The sequence below is a fragment of the Panthera uncia genome, unplaced genomic scaffold, assembly GCF_023721935.1.
Source record: "Panthera uncia isolate 11264 unplaced genomic scaffold, Puncia_PCG_1.0 HiC_scaffold_1578, whole genome shotgun sequence".
Classification (NCBI taxonomy): domain Eukaryota; kingdom Metazoa; phylum Chordata; class Mammalia; order Carnivora; family Felidae; genus Panthera; species Panthera uncia.
Genome location: NW_026058226.1, coordinates 28259 through 45571, shown reverse-complemented (window position 1 = coordinate 45571; position 17313 = coordinate 28259). Strand labels below are relative to the sequence as shown.

At 37.9% G+C, this 17313-nt stretch overlaps 1 pseudogene; it reads left to right on the top strand.

Annotated features, from left to right (window-relative positions):
* The first annotated feature begins 2491 nt into the window (after nucleotides 1–2491).
* Nucleotides 2492–4958, top strand: LOC125917199 (oxidoreductase-like domain-containing protein 1; annotated as a pseudogene).
* The last annotated feature ends 12355 nt before the right edge of the window (nucleotides 4959–17313 follow it).

The following is a 17313-nucleotide window of genomic DNA, read 5'->3' as shown; positions in this document are numbered from 1 at the left end:
AGGCTCCTTATAAATAAAAAGCAGAAATAAAAGAAGATACACCGTGGGTAACTCCCAAACCCTTAGCTTGAGTTTTTCTGACCTTGCTGAAGAATCAAATCTACAACTGGCACCCTTGAGATTACAGGAAATAATCCTATTCACACTGACTCTGCATCCAGTGACCTGGTTCCTCAGAGACATAGGGAATGACTAACCTGCCTTGTTCAAATCTGTCCTACTCAAGAAACAATTTCTAAAGTTTTGCAGCACGAGGTAGAGTTCCCTATTTGTGACATTCTTGCTTCAGAATCTAGCATTTTTCAAAAAGTGTGTCCACTCTAAATATAATAACCACTATCTACTTTTTATTTAAAAGTTAACATTTTAAAAGATAGGAATCAGGGGCACCTGGGTCGCTCAGTGGTTAAGGTTCTGACTCTTGATTTTGACTCAGGTCATGTTCTCACAGTTTGTGAGTTCGAGGACCACGTTGGGCTCTGCGCCAATGGTGCAGAACCTGCTTGGGATGCACACTCTCTCTCTCTGCCCACTCTCGTTTGCTCTCTAAATAAATAAATAAATAATAAATCAATGGATGGAAAGATAGGAATCATATAATCCCACTGCTGTTTTCAATGTGCCATGGTACATATTTTATATATATATATACATATATATATGTATATATATGTGTGTGTGTATATATATATATACACACACATACCTGCAATTATTTTGCATATTTTGCTGATTATACTTTTACATTTGTCAAATACTTGAACATAAAACTCCACTACTGTGGCATCTTCAGCCAACCGACCATAGAAGTTGACTCAGCTGCCATGACAAGATGTCCTTTTTCCTTTCCCTCCTTTATAAGTATCAAAGTTGAACACTCTAAGAAGAAAACTATACAGTGAAAAATTATTTTCCTCTCAAAATAGCAAATATTTTTCCATGTTTATTTCGGTCTTTACAACTATCATTTTTAATGGTTCCCTAAAATATCATCATGTTTTAAATACCATATATTAAATCATTCTCCTGTATACCACACATTTACAATTTATTATTTTTTTTTTACAAGTATGTTTTAAGCTATTCATTTTCATAAGGGAAAACAAAATTTGGTCCTTAAGTAAAAGATGATCTCCCTTTGTTAAAAAAGGAAGTTTCTTCATAGAAGATACTTTTTAGGACTTTGTGGGACCACAGACAGAGAATGCAAATCTAACTCCTGCTTGGCCCTGATAAATTCTTACCGAAATAAGACACACAAAACCAGGGGAAAGCTTGCGCTGGAAATTGAAATTAGGGAAGGATACACAATGTCTAAAGCTTTTTGGAATTCCTGACAGATATCACACACATGAAACTACCAAACTAGAAGGATCTGAGAAGAGCTGTGGACAGGAGCCCAAAGAGGAGTTTGGGGTTGGAGGAACATTTTTATTAAACCAGTGGGACTCTCCTAAGGTAAGGTATAGCATCTGGAGATCAACGTGGCAGAATCTGAGAATAATCGTACTGAAAAACCCGGGGCATAAAGAGTTAGTTGCACAAATGGCAAACCATTTTCCAGTGTAGCAAAGCAGATCCATTCTTCGGGAGAAAGCAAGACTATTGTAGTACATGTAAGGCAGCAGGGCAGTCACATTAGAACTGAACCTGACGTAGCAACTTTGCCAAAAACAAATAAAATCCTACACAAAGAGAATTTTCCCCTAAAAATGTACTTGTGGCCAGGCCTCCCTCCTCATTCCCTTGAGGTTGCTGGATCACTTAACTGGCAATCAGGACCCTATGTCAAAATCTAAGAGGAAATGGAAAGCAAGGTCATCTAAGAAATGGCCACTCACCCTGTTTGGGGGCTGGGGGGAGCCACATATGAATGAGTATCTTATCATTCATGGGGGGAAAAAATATTTAAATGTTTTTTAAGAATACCCCCCCCAAAAAAATAGACCATGAAATGATTCTAAAACAACCTAAGAACATGCATTTAAAGGTAAAGAAAGACTTTTGAAATTATGTATTGCAAAAAAAAAAAAAAAAATTAGGTAGTATTTCGCAGCTTTTTTTTTTTTTTTTTTTTTAAATGGAGTCACAGAGGGGCACCTGGGTGGCTCAGTCAGTTAAGCCCCTGATTCTAGATTTCAGCTCAGGTCCCTTAGAGCTCCATGGATTCGGATTCACCCTCTCCCTCTCTCTTTCTCTGCCCCTCCCCCGCTGGCGCTCTAAATAAATAAACAACCAAACTTTAAAAATATAAAATAAAATGGAGTCACAGAAGCCAAAGAGAAAAGGTAAAATAAAAGACTAAAATACTAAGAAAGATTTCTGAGAGGCAAATAAAAAGGAAGCTCAGGGAGATAAGCATATTGAGGTAAACATGAGAAAAGGATGTGTCTTTGCTTTTTGTTTTTTTACACGTAATCTCTACACCCAATGCGGGCTCAAACCTACACCGAGAGATCAAGAATCACATGCTCCAGAATCGCATTCTCCACTGACAGAGCCAGCCAAGTGCCCCTAAACATGAAAAAATTATAAAAATTTATTAGAAGTACTGAGAGAAAAAAAGTAGCAAGAGAAGCTTCAACTTTGAAGAAAACTTAAATGATGATTTAAAGGAGAAACTTAAGAAACTCTCCAAAAATGAAAAAGAAAAAAATTGAAATTAATAAAATTTTTAAAGGGGAGGCAGGTGGAGAGAGAGTAGCAGAGCTCTAACACATGGATAATTAGAGTTCCTGAAGATGGTACAAGAACATAACAAAATATTCAAATATAGAAGAAAACTTTCTTCGGATGAACAAAAGACTTGAATTTGCAACCTGAAAGAGCTCAAGGGTATCAGATAAAATTAATGGAAAAAAAGAGGCTCGGTACCTAAAAATATTCTAGTAAAAAGCAACATCTGCGGCTCCTGGCTAGCAGAGTCAGTAGAACATTGATAGGACTCTTAATCTCAGGGTTCTATGTTCGAGCCCCACATTGGGTGCAGAGATAACTTAAAAGTAAAATCTTTAAAAAAAAAACAAAAAGCGGAGGGGTGCGGGGGAGATGCTACTCGGGAGCTTGGCGGGGGAGGCTGGGCGGTGACCTCCGCTGCCAGGCGTCTGGGGCCATGGCGACTCTCCAGCTGGGACTGGTGCTAAAGGCTTCCGGGAGGCAGCAGCACTCTTTACCGGCACGGTGCCTGGGTCCAAGCCCGGGAAGGCCACAGAGACTTTGAGAAGGACCACGTGGAGGTGCGCTCTCAGTCCGGTGCAGAGGGCACCAGGCAGCACAAGTCCTCCTTGCCTGGCGGGGGCCCCTTGGAACCCCAGTATCCTCTGCCCCTCGGGCTCAAGCCCCACACAAACTGCTGCATGAGTGGCTGCCCCCAAGTGAGTGTGGGTGGAGTATGAGGCCACACTACTGCAGCACTACCAGGATGGCGGGGAGCAGGCCCTGGCCGCCCTGGAGGAACACAAGGCTGAGGAGAACCTCAAGGCCTTCCTCAGGATGGAGATCCAGCTCCAAGAGCAAGAAGTGGAGGCTGAGCCGGCTTGCCCAACACCCACACCCAGACAGGCCCCAGCCTGGCAGCTCCTAACTCCTGGGGAAACAACCAGGGAGCTTGATTCACTGCCCTTCACAAGATTGGTGTCAGACAGGAGTAGGAAGAATTATTTATTGACTTCATCTGGGAATAATAAGTTCTCTGTGATGCTTAAAAAAAAAAAAAAAAGCACTATTTTTTTACACCCTTTTTTTTTTTTTTTTAAGTTTATCTTAAGAGAGTGCACACAAAAGAGCATGTGTGAGCCGAACAGACAAAATCCCAGGCAGGCTTCACTCTGTCAGCACAGAGCCCGATGCAGGGCTCAAATCCACAAACCCTGAGATCATGACCTGAGCCAAGATCAAGAGTTGGATGCTTAACAACTGAGTCACCCAGGTGCCCCTATCTATATTCTTCTAATGACAAAATATTTCAATCAAGGAACTCTACATGTAGCCAGTTACCAATCACATATGAAAAAGAAATCTATTATGCTATGGATGCCTTGCTAAAATAAATACCTTATCATTGGCCCTGAACTAAGGAAAGCAGCCCACTGCAATTCTTCACATATTTAAGTATCTGTGTCTACAACCTGACGCCATCATCCTTCCCCCTTTGATTATATCAAGGGTGATTCTCAGGCCCAAGAGGCAGTCGATCAGTAGGCTACATAGCAGCTCAACAAATGTTCTGAAGGAAAATCTCTGCCAAAAGGAAATTATTTATAGGGGCAGTGACTGACCAAATCCATCAGCAACTTACTAAGGGAAAGAAATGTAACTCCCAGAGACAAGTCTGAGAGTAAAGAGTAACGTCAAATTAGGGGGGAAAACAAATCAAGGAGAAGAACAAAACACTATGTCTCTGCTCCATACTGACAAATTCCTGAGGCTACAGGGGTAACAAGATAGCCTGTTTATTAGAATTGCATTCATTCCTGAACAACTTTTTAGTTCCCAAACTCTAAGTTCTCTCTACTCTGAGGGCCTGATTCCTGTTCTTCCTAGGAAACATAGTTGTGTGGCTTTGCTGGTTTTCATGAAGTTACGCTGCACATTTGACAGTTATCTTCATATCTTTACATGTATCCTCAAAGATGAAAGAAAAAAATAGTACATCACTAGTAGTTTTATTATAATCAGAATTTAAGGGGTGGGGGTGCGGGGAGGAAATGGCAAAAGTTGAGGAAAAAGCTAGGGACAACCATGAAGGGCGTTGTAAACCAGGCTAGGAATCTGGAGATAAGGCTTTGTCCCAAAGGCTTTCAAGCAGGTAATGCTTAATCAGATTTACATTTTAGAAAATTTATTCTGGCTACAGTGTAGAGAATAAACTAGAGGAAGGCGAGCTGACCAGTAAGAAGGCTGTTGCAGCATTCCAGGTTAGAGAGGATGGCAGCCTGTACCAAAGCAGTGAGAACTAGAAGAGAGATGAAGCTAAGAAGGAAAAGGTGATAAAATTCTTGACAGGAAAGCCAAAGACTGGGAGAGCTGAGCAACTAGTGCAACTCATGGATGGCACCCCCTTCTACAACTGTAGATACACTAAATGTTGGCCATCCTATACCCCCAAGGTAAAGTACAGCATTACGAAAAGCAAGCAGTAATGATCTGAAGGGGAGTGAGGCAAATAAATAGCCTCTCCCATACCTTGCTTGCAGTAGTAAACACAGTAGTAACTTCTAATGGGAAGGGGGAGGGGGGCGGAGGGGAGACTGATGTTTGTCCTAACAAAATTTATAATGTTTACTGATTGGCTTTTTAAACTACATGCAGATGTAACTTTGATAAAAAGGAAAGAAAAAAAAAGGCAATGACTGGCAGGAAAGAAAAAGTCAGGAAAAAAAGATTATATAAAGAAAACATTTAGCTTGATAGGCCATTGTAATTGGTCCTAGAATCTGACTACAGAGGTTGGAACCCAAGCTATTTCCATTTATAAGCTATGTAATGTTGGGCAAGTTAATTAGTTAATCTGGGCCTCAAGTCTCATTTCCTTTAAAATGAAGATAACCGGTATGTAAAGATGGAGTTAATAAATGTAAAACACTTAGAACAAATTCTGGCATAGAGCAGGCAGATAATAAATGTCAACTATTATGATTATTAATACTATTATCAAAAACAGCCAAGTAGATTATATTTTTAAAAATACAATAAATATGACTCCTGCCCTTAATAAGGACATTCACAATACATTTCATTTCCACACGCTCAAAATATTCCTCATTTTTCAACACCAAACATGAATAATATCTCTCCTACTAAACTTTCCAATTTCTCCCCCCAAACACTGTCAGTCAGAAATATGGTCTCCCTGCTTCAAATTCCCACAGCAGTTTATATGCACCTCTTGTTTTCCATCTCTTCTGCCTGTGTGTTACTTATTTCAAAATCTTAACTCCTATAATGAGCAAAAGTTCTTTAAGGACAGGATTCTTTTTTTATTCATCATATTATTTCTCCAAAATTCCTTGAGTGTAATCCTGGTAAGGAGTTCCTGACACAATTCCTTTTTTGGAACCTAGAACACTCTTCCAAATAACATAAATAAGACTTTTTGCCTCTAAGACTTTCTTTAGTATCCCAACTAACAATTCCTTAGCACAATTAGAAATCTATGGGCCTTACATGTAAAATTAAGTGAGGCAATCTAGTTATAATGAAGCAGTTTTGAGTTTAGGTGCCAATGCTACATCTGAAATATAAACATGTGATTGGCTTTTTACTTACATATTAATTTTTTTTAATGCTTATTTATTTTTGAGAGAGAGACAGAGTGCAAGCAGGGGAGAGGTAGAGAGAGAGGGAGACACAGAATCTGAAGTAGGCTTCAGGCTCTGAGCTGTCAGCATAGAGCTGGAAGCAGGAATCGAACTCACAAGCTATTAGATCATGACCTGAGTTGAAGTCGGCTGCTTAACTGACTGAGCCACCCAGGCACTCCTTTACTTCTGTATTTTTAAAAAGGGATTATCTGTGCCCAGTCCCTGAATGCCTGGACATTAAAGAGTCAAGGTCATATCTAGTTGGCCCCATAAAACAAAAGGACCAATGGCCATTTCTCTGAGACAGCTAGAGACAACCAACTGGTAGCTGAAGGGCTCAGGTTCTTTGGGAACCCAAAGGGTGTCAGAAGAATTCTCCTCATCCTTCTTTAATGTCGGTATACAGCAACAAAACAAAACAAAACCCTCAATTTTCATATTTGGCAAAGGAATTATCCTTTTCTTCTCCACAAGATTGTGGGAGGCAGTATTAAAGCTTGCTTATATTTTACCCATACTTTGTTAAGTCTGTGTACTCTGTACAAAAGTCCACTAATTTAAAGGACTCAAACATTAGTCTTTATTCAGATTAACCCAACTATAGATTACATGTCAAGTATACTAGGCACTAGTGGAATACAATATTTAAAATTAATCTCTTGGGGTGCTCTCGTGGCTCAGTTGGTTAAGCATCTGACTTTGGCTCAGGTCATGATCTCAAAATTGGTGAGTTCAAGCCCCACATCAGGCTCTCTACTGTCATCACAGAGCTGACTTCAGATCCTCTGTATTCCTGTCTCTTTGCTCCTCTCCCACTCTCTCTCAAAATAAAACATCAAAAAAAAATTTTTTTAAGTATAAAAACTAAAGATAAAATGAGTCTCTTAAAATCTGTGAGAAAATAAATGTAAAAATAGAAAGTTACAACACAAATGCTATAAAGAAATAAATACAACACATTCCTTGGAATGAAGTAGGATTATAGTGCTAATAGTGAGAACTATAAAAACAGTAACTACCACTAACATTAAAAAAAAAATTTTTTTTAACGTTTATTTTTGAGACAGAGCATGAGCAGGGGAGGGGCAGAGAGAGAGGGAGACACAGAATCTGAAACAGGCCCCAGGCTCTGAGCTGTCAGCACAGAGCCCAAGGTGGGGCTCGAACTCACGGACCGTGAGATCGTGACCTGAGCCCAAGTCAGACGCTTAACCGACTGAGCCACCCAGGCGCCCCTACCACTAACATTTTTGAAAACACACTAACCGCACTTAATCTCTTAAATGTTCTCTTAATCCCTACAGAAACTTTCAGATAAGCAGAAGTATTAGATCCTCATTACAGATAAGGAAACTGAGTCTTAGGGGGGGTTTAAACAATTTGCCCAAGGTTACATAGTAATAGAGCTGGGACTCAAACTCAGGCAGTCAGACTTCAAGATTTAGTTACACTTTTTTGTTGTTGTTTATTTTTGAGAGACAGAAACAATGCGTGAGCACAAACAGAAGAGGAGCAGAGAGGGGGGCAGAGGATCCAAAGCGGGCTCTACAGACAGCAGAGAGCCCGATGCGGGGCCCAAACTCACGGAAGTGTGAGATCATAACCTGAGCCCAAGTAGAAAGCTCAACTGACCGAGCTACCCTGGTGCCCCAAGATTTAGCTACACTCTTAAAATGGTAGACAGCCATTCTCATGGTCTGGATAGTATGGAAAAGTATCCTTGTTAGATTCCTTCATTTTGAGTGGAAGAGACAAGGAATTTAGTAATTATTTCTTCCTTCAGACCTAGAGAAAGGTTCAGTAGGTGCATGTCATGTGTTCATACACAAGAGGGCCTTCCTGAGGAAGTGGATGTGATGGTTAGAGAGGTATAAGAATCTCTACATGCATGTTTTAATTGGATCTCAGTTCTTAAAACACACTTGTTCCTCTCTTTTGAAGCCTTTTTGCCTAATGTTTTTCCAGGTATATTTTCAGGGGTGGGAGGGAGGAGATAGAGAATAGAAATACTTACAAAAGAATCCTTCAGTATTAGAATGTCAGCTCTCCTAATTCAGGAAATGGAATAGATTTTTTTTTTTTAACGTTTCTATTTTTGAGAGAGATAGAGAACATGAGCGGGGGAGGGGCAGGCAGAGGGAAACAGAGGATCAGAAGCAGGCTCAGCACTGATAGCAGCGAGCTGGATGTGGGGCTCAAACTCATGAACCATGAGATCATGACCAGAGCCAAAGTCGGATGCTCAATTGACTGAGCCACCAGGCGCCACTAGGTGTTTTGTGTTTTTTTTTTAACTTACTTTAGAGAGAAAGTGTGTGTGTGTGCATGTGAGGGAGACTTACAGAGGAGAAAGAGAGAGGCAGACAGACAGAGACAGAATCCTAAGCAGGCTCCACACTCAGTGCAGAGCTCGACACAGGGCTCAATCCTATTACCCTGGGATCATGACTGGAGCCAAAACCAAGAGTCGGACACTCCACCCACTGAGCCAGGCAAGCGCCCAGGAATAGATTTTAAAAGTGAGAGCTATACATATTTGGAAGCCATTGGTAGACCAGGGTAGACAAGTGACACACTCTGATTTACGTTTTCAGAAGATAGCTCTGATTACTATTTGGAAAATATACCTAAGAAAAGTACAAATGGGAACACCTGGTTGGCTCAGTAGGTAGAGCATGCACCTCTTGGTCTTCAGGTTCTGAGCCCAAGTCCTGCACTGGGTATAGAAATCACTAAAAAAAATAACAAATTTTTAAAAAAAGAAAAAAGAAAAGAAAAGCACAAATGGAAGAAAAAAAAGATACGACAGAAAGCTATTTCAGTAGTCCAGACAAGAAATAATAGTGACTTGCATTGATGCAGGAGAGGTAGAGATGGTGAAAATGATCTGGGAAAATAAATTCTGTGAATGATTATGAATTTGTTTCTGGAGCCAAGGCAGAGCAGATGAGCATTAATAGTCTCTCAGGGGCGCCTGGATGGCTCAGTCAGTTGAGTGTCCAACTCAATTGATTCTGGCTCAGTTCATGATCTCACAGGTTGAGGTATTGAGCCCCAGTCAAGCTCCATGCTGATGGTGCAGAGCCTGCTTGGGATTCTCTCTCCCCAGCTCTCTCTGCCCTTCCCCTGCTTTCTCACCGGCTCACGCATTCTCCCTCAAAATAAACATAAAAAAAAAAAAAAAAGTAAAAAAAAAAGTTCAGGGGCACCTGGGTAGCTGAGTCAGTTAAGCCTCTGGCTCTTGGTTTCAGCTTAGGTCATGATCTCACAGTTCCTGGGTTCAAACCCCACATAGGGCTCCACATCTGCTTGGAATTTGTTCCCTCTCCCTAGCTCTCTTCCCCTCCTCTGCTTGTGTTCATGCTCTCTCTCAAAATAAACTTTAAAAAAGTTCAAATTTTTTGCTTTTCAACTATTAATTCCACTCCTAGAAATGTATTGTAGTTTTTTTGTTATGAAACTGGTACACATTTATTGAAAACATCAAAAAAGAGCAGTATTTTCCACAATTCTACCATGTTACTTAACTATTTTAACATTACTATGTATATATACTTTTAGTCTTTTTTCAATCAATATACATTTTTTTTTGCTTTACCTAGCTAGTTTGGACCTTACCGCACCCAGCTGGTTTTACAATCTGTTTTGCCCATTAAAAATGTTTTATGAAACATTTTTCCATGTTATTACTAGGTATTCATTTATAACATGATTTTTATTAGCTGTGTCCCCTCAAAATTCATATGTTAGAACACTAACTAACCCTCAATGTGATTATATTTGGAGGTGGGGCCTTTCAGGGTAATTAGGTTTAACTGAGGTCCTGAGGGTAGGGTCCTCATAATGGGATTAGGATCCTTATAAGAAGAGAGCAAAAAGCTAGCTCTCTTTCCCTCTCCACTATGTGAGGACACTGTATGAAAGCAGCCACCTGCAAGCCAAGATGATGGCTTTCACCAAGAACCAGAAACTTGATCTTGGACTTCCCAACCTCCAGAATTGTGAAATATAAATGTCTATTGTTTAAGCCACTAAGTCTATAGTATTTTGTTGTAGCAGCCCAAGCTAAAATAGTTTATATTTATTGAATAAACAGTATTTATATTGTTCACTCCTTCAGGACTTTTACCTCGCTTTCAATTATCAAGTATTATTATTACGGGGTGAACTGTGTTACCCCAAAACTCAAATGCTGAAGTCCTTACCTACCTCAAGTAATTCAGAACTTGACTTCTTTTTTAATTTATTTTTGAGAGAGAACGTGTAAGTGGGGGAGAGGCAGAGAGACAGGGGGACAGAGGATCCAAAGTGGGCTCTGCACTGACAGCAGAGAGCCCAATACAGGGCTGGAACTCACGATCTGTAAGATCATGACCTGAGCCAAAGTCAGATGCTCAAACAACTGAGCCACCTAGGCACACCCCAGAATGTGACCTTATTTGGAAATAGGGTCATTGCAGATATAATTAAGATGAAGTCTTCAGTGTAGACTCTACTCCATTATGACTGATATCCTTATAAAAAAGGGGAAATTTGGACACAGAGACATGCACACAAGGACACCATCATGTAAGATGCTTCTACAAGCCAAGGAATGCCATTGATTGCCAGTAAGCCAGCAGAAGCTAAGGGAGAGGCATGAAACAGATTCTATCCACAACCCTCAGAAGTACCCTACAGACAGACACTCTGATCTTGGACTTTGAGCCTCCAGAAGTGTAAGACAAATGTCTGTTGTTTAAGCCACCCTGTCTGTGACACTTTGTTACAGTGGCCCTAGCAAATAAATACAATTATAAATAACTTTGAATAACTGTTCTCACAGATAATCAGGGATACAAAAATTTTTACTTTCTTAGGATGAAGTCCTAGAAGTAAACTTGCAGTCAAATAAGAAGTGCGGTTTAATGGCTTTTAAGACATAATATCCCATATGACTTGTCTTTTCTCAACAGGCTCTCCTTTAACTTTTCCCTAGGATCCCCAGAGGTACTTAGGGCAGGAATTATTAGTCCCCTTTAACACAGGTTCAGGAAATTCATTAGTAATCAAGCCTAGCATTTTTTTTAAGATTTTATTTTTTAAGTAATCTCTACACCCAACATTGAGGCTCAAATCTACAACCCTGAGATTAAGAGTTTCATGATTCAATGACTAAGCCAGCAAGGTGCCCCAAACCTAGCATTCTTTTTAACAGACTAGAGCTGAACTGTCTAATATGGTAGCCAGCAACCCCAAGTGGTTATTTAAATTTAACCAAAATTAAATAAAATTAAAGATTCAGTCTCTAGGTCATATTAGGCATATTTCAAAAGCTGGATAATTTCCTATGACTAGCAGCCACCATACTGAAGAGCACCGACATGGAACATTTTCATCACTGCAGGAAATTCTATCCAACAGCACTGGACTAGAACATACTGAGAATCTAGAATGCAGCCTTACTATAATGCTTGGTATAACAGATCTTTGAGTAAGTACTACAACTAGTTAACCAGGATAGTCAAGAAATTGCTTATGATAATTCAGCCAAGGATATATGTAACATAGTAAGGGCAGGAGCCAGGCTAAGACCTACTGAAGCCTAACTATAACAAAAGTCTATCTGAAATACCAGAGGGGCCTCTCAAGGGTAATCACAAATGCTGTGACTCATGCTTGAAGAGCAACAGGCAAATAATATACATAGTAAGGAGGTAAATTTACAAAGAAACACGTCTAGGTTGAAGCTCTGGTTCCTTATCATGGAAACACACCCAATAATTCTACTTGATGTATTTTAACCTATGTCTACACTGAACTGAATTTTCATCTTACTGGAAAGCCTAAAAGATCACCTAACTAGGTTAAGCCCTTGTTCTTAGAAAATTCATTGCTCTCTAGACCACAAAACAATGTGCTATTCTTAACAGATACCATTAACTGTTTTATCAGTGCCATGAACTGGGCACTAAACTTTTTAAAGAAATGTGTATTTCAATGTTTAAACATACAGGGGGAAAAAAAAAGATTATGACCATCCAGGTACCTAACAGCCAGACTGACCAGAGCATTATTTTGCCATATTTGCTTCACATCATTTTTCTCCCCAAGATTTATTAGTTACAACTAAAATCCCTACTTAATCCCATTCCTTTCTTCCCTTTAAGTATCCATTATCTGACGTGAATATGTATTATCCCAGTCCAAATTTTTATTTTTATATTTATATCCATAAACAATGCATGATTTTAAGTGTTAACTATATGGTATCATACTGTCTGCAACTTACTTTTCTACCCATTTTGATTGGAGACTTATTACTAATAAAGCTTATTCATTTAACTTAGTTTAGCATTTCATTTGATTAACATACCACATTTATCCAAACTTCTACCATGGGACTTTTAGGTTGTTTCCAAGTTCCTGTCATTACAAATAATGCAGTAATGAACATTCTCCTGATGTCTCATTTGACACAACCACAAGAATCAATATCACTAGGCTGTAGAGTACACTATTTTCAACTTTACTACTAGGTATTGCAAATTGCCCTACAAGTGGTCATATAAACTTAAACTCTCACCTACCATATATAAGTTCCCAAAGCAATACTTTCCCAAAACGTTTCTGTGTCAAATAATTTTCTGAATGTGTTATATTCAAAATAATTTAAAGTAACAAACCAGCTTCTAGTTTATAGTTCTTGGAACAAAGACCACATCTGTATAAACACAACAAAATACAACAAAGCCAAAATATCCATTAAGACTTTCCAAAGCCATCTTTCGTTCAGTGCCCATCTATGCTAGGCATTTAATCCTAATGACTTTATAGAAATATATTAAAAAAAAAAAATTTTAACCCTAAGGTAAGACATATACCTTACAATGCAACAAAGTTCCCATCTGCTTAAACATATATGTATTATGTATTTATATTATAAAACAAAAGTCTTACAAAACAATACTTTTCCTTATTAATTACAACTCTATCTTTTTTTTCTAAATCTTTCTCCTCTTTCACCTGCTAAAGTGATTTCAGGACTAATGAATCAGGCCTGTAGGTTGAAAAAAACACTGCTTTGGGTGTACAATTTCCACGTTGCAGATTAAGTGAAACATAGAGATGTTAAGTAACTTTTCCAAGGTCTCAGACTTAAAACAGTGATATCTGAAATTCAAATCTGGATTCAAAAGCCTATACTTCTTGCAGTCCACAGCTTTCTCCCTGCAGTATTAATGCCAAAACCATATCAAAAGAAACCACTAATGCTTCAATTTATGCCCACATAAACCAAGGCAAAGAAAAATAAATAAATTCTATAAAACTATGGTGGTATTGAATAATCAAAAAATCAAAGCTGCAAACAAGTAATATACCTATGATTTCTTTCATATACATTTATGTAAAAGTCTGAAATATCACTGCTTAGCCTCTACTTTACTTCATAGCTGTCTACCATAACAAACAGAATACTGATGAAGAATACATAAATATCCTACCTGGTCCTTGAAAAAAATTTCTGCAAGAATCAACAAAATTTACTATCTCTAAGTGTCCTTTTTTTTTTATGTTTTCATTTAAACATTTACTTATTTATTTTGAGAGATGGGGAGAGAGAGAGAGAGAGAGAGAGAGAGAGAGAGAGAGAGAAAGAAACCCAAACAGGATCTGCACTGTCAGCACAGAGCCCAAGGTGGGGCTCAAACTCATGAACCGTGAGATCATGACCTGAGCCAAAATTAAGAGTTGGACACTTAACCAACTGAGCTACCCAGGCACCCCCATAAGCGTCTTTTTAAACCAAAAGACAAACAAGTACGTACGTCAAACTTCAACTAACAAAGCCAACGACTAATTCTAAAGTAAACACAGTCCAAGTTACAACTGAGCACATACAGGTACTCAAATATACCTCTTTACATGTTTTCTAAATAAACAAACCTCGGACAGAACAGAGTTTACATTAATACACAATCAGATTTCTATGGTTACTATTTATCAGAAATAATTCAAGCTTAGTTATACAATGAACAGCACTAGGTCAGTGTAGCCATTTATCCACCTAATTCCTTCATTAGGCAATTAACTGTCTCACAGGCTATAGTGGAGTATAAAGAAAAACAGGACATTAGTTAATTCACTCAGCTTAACATAACTTCAATACCTGAAACCATTATAGTAATATACCTTATCTTGCAACTAACTCACTATTTCTATTTCTTGAAATCCATTAACTACCCTACAGAGAAGCCCACAGGGAATTGCTGATACATACACACATTAAATCAGATGTTTATTTTTCTGTGTGTGTGTGTGTGTGTGTGTGTGTGTGTGTGTGTGTCCCTGCCCCCTAAATCAGATGTTTATTGAACGTTACTTATTCTGTGAAAGATTCTGCGGTCCTGTTTAAGATACCTCAAACTAGCTACAAGCTAGAACTCAAGTCATCAAAGTGTGTGTGTGTGCACACAGAGTGAGGAAGAACATATGTGTCTGTGTGTGTGTCTGTTTGTGGTTTTTTGTTTTTAATATTTAGGTTGGGGTAATATCTTGAAATGTTGATGCTGTAAATAAATAATGTTCAAAGTCAAACTACAAAATAGAAGTGTTATTTGCAAGTACTCTGTACAATCATTAGCATACTGATTAATCATTAGCATAATAATCAAAATATCAGTTAATGATAAGAGCTCTTACAAATCAATACAAAGCACTAATATAAAAAAATAGGCGGGGCACCTGGGTGGCTCAGTCGGTTAAAGCGTCCTCAGCTCAGGTCAAGATCTCGCAGTCAGTGAGTTCGGGTCCCACATCGGGCTCTGTGCTGTCAGCACAGGCCCTGGAGCCTGTTTCAGATTCTGTGTCTCCCTCTCTCTCTGCTCCTCCCCCACTCATGCTCTCTCTCTCTCTCTCTCTCTCTCGGTCTCTCAAAGATGAATAAATGTTAAAAAAATATATATTTTTAAAAATAGGCAAAAGGCACCAATATGTGATTCACAATGAGGATAAATGAATTTCCACTTTAACATGAAAATTTAACTTCATACATGTACAAAGTATATTTAGAAAATTCATGAAATTTACAAGAAAATGAAAATAAAATATCAATAATAGAGACAGAAAAATGGATGCTGGTGAGGGTTTGGTGAGATGAGCACTCTTATACACAACTCATGAAAATATAAATTGATAGGAAGTGGTACATAAAACAAACTCCTTTTCTTTCTGCAAATTTCACAAATTATATAAAGAGACTTAAAAAATAGTCATTTGCTGAGGTCTAAAAATCCCAACTTCTGGGACTTGGTCCTTGAGATATAATTAGAAATGGAACCAGAAATTTATTGACAAGTTGTTTTGTTTTAGTGACTTTTTTTTTAATAGCTTACCTCCCTTCTCTAGTGGCAACAAAGCATATATAGATCTAGATCTCAAGAAAGACAGCAAGTTTTCTAGACATTATAAAATAGCATTCACAGATCATAGCAAGAAACACCTGTTACTGCCCTGAAAGACTAGAGGTTGTAAGTGACTCTAGATTGCAATTCTGCTAGAAATGGCTGGATCATTCTAACCAAAGCAACAGATACAGACAATATAAAGACTAGTTTGCCACAATCCTCAAATATCAAATATTGGTGCCTTATTTCATTTCAGTGATTTATTGTGGTTTATTTCATTACAATGATCTCTTAACAGTGAGCAAATTAGAATTATTGATATAGCAATTAATACATGATCTGGTCTATTTTGTTTATTTTTCATATACATTCTCAAATAGCTCATAAATTGCTATCATAATTTCAATAAACCATTACATTGGTACACTGTAACTTAATAGAATTTTAACATACTAGGTTTCCAAAAATCCTTTTCAGTTTCCCAAAAGTAAAGGTATAAACCCACAGAAGACTTATCAAATTCTAATCTATATGATAATATTCCACTAGGAAAAAGAAATCAGGATAAATTGCACATAAAGTATGATACAAGTTTATGTAAAAAGAAAAAAGTTTATATATATGAGTGTATATACATATATATGTATATAATGTCCCAATATAATGATTATCTTTCTCATTTTACATAAAAAGTGTCTGTATTTCAGTGGAAGCCCAACCAATTAATTCCCAAGTATGTTTTATATCTTAGGTCAGGCTTATGAATAGTTTCCAGCTACTAAACTTTTCAGAACAATTATACCTACCACTCTGCACCAAGTCTTTTTTAAAACTGCATAGTAAATTTTATCTGTCAACTTGACCCTCACTCCAATCCAGTAAGACTGATACAGGTATTATCTTTCCCATTTGAACAGAAGATGATTCTGAATGAAGTTAAAAGACTTAGAGATAAAATTTTATTTACTACCTAGGTGAAACTCAAAACAGTTTTCCTGAATCCAAAATCTTAGATTTTCTATTATACCACATGTCCTCCCAAGCAAACAGAAACCACAGCTATAGTGACACTCTGATTCATAGCCATCAGTGCACCAAGTTATCTTTCCCTAAACATTACTTATAAAGATTTTTTTCACTTTCTAAAACACTATCCTATATTATTAATTTTTATAGTAAAGCTGAAAAATCTGAATTCAGCTTTACAGGATGTTAAAGGAATAACTTCTGTGAGTCCAGTGCCCTCATCTGTAAAATGAGAATAAAAGATAAACAAGGTTATTAGAATTAAATTATTAATGTTTACCTGCTTATTGGCAGACAGATTGGCAAAGAAGAAAGGCTCATTAGATGTTAGCTTCAGTATTTCATTGATTCTAAGATAGTAGGACATTTTCTCATTTAACAACTGAAATCAAAATGTGTCTTAAAATCAATTATGTGATTTTTTCCCAAAGACGACACACAGGTGACCAACAAACACACGAAAAGATGCTCAAGTTATCATTATAGAACTGCAAATCAAAAACAGTGAAATATCACCTCAAACCAGTCAGAATGGCTACTATGAAGAAGACAAGAAATAAGTGTTGGAGAGGATGTGGAGAAGAAGGAACCCTCATGCA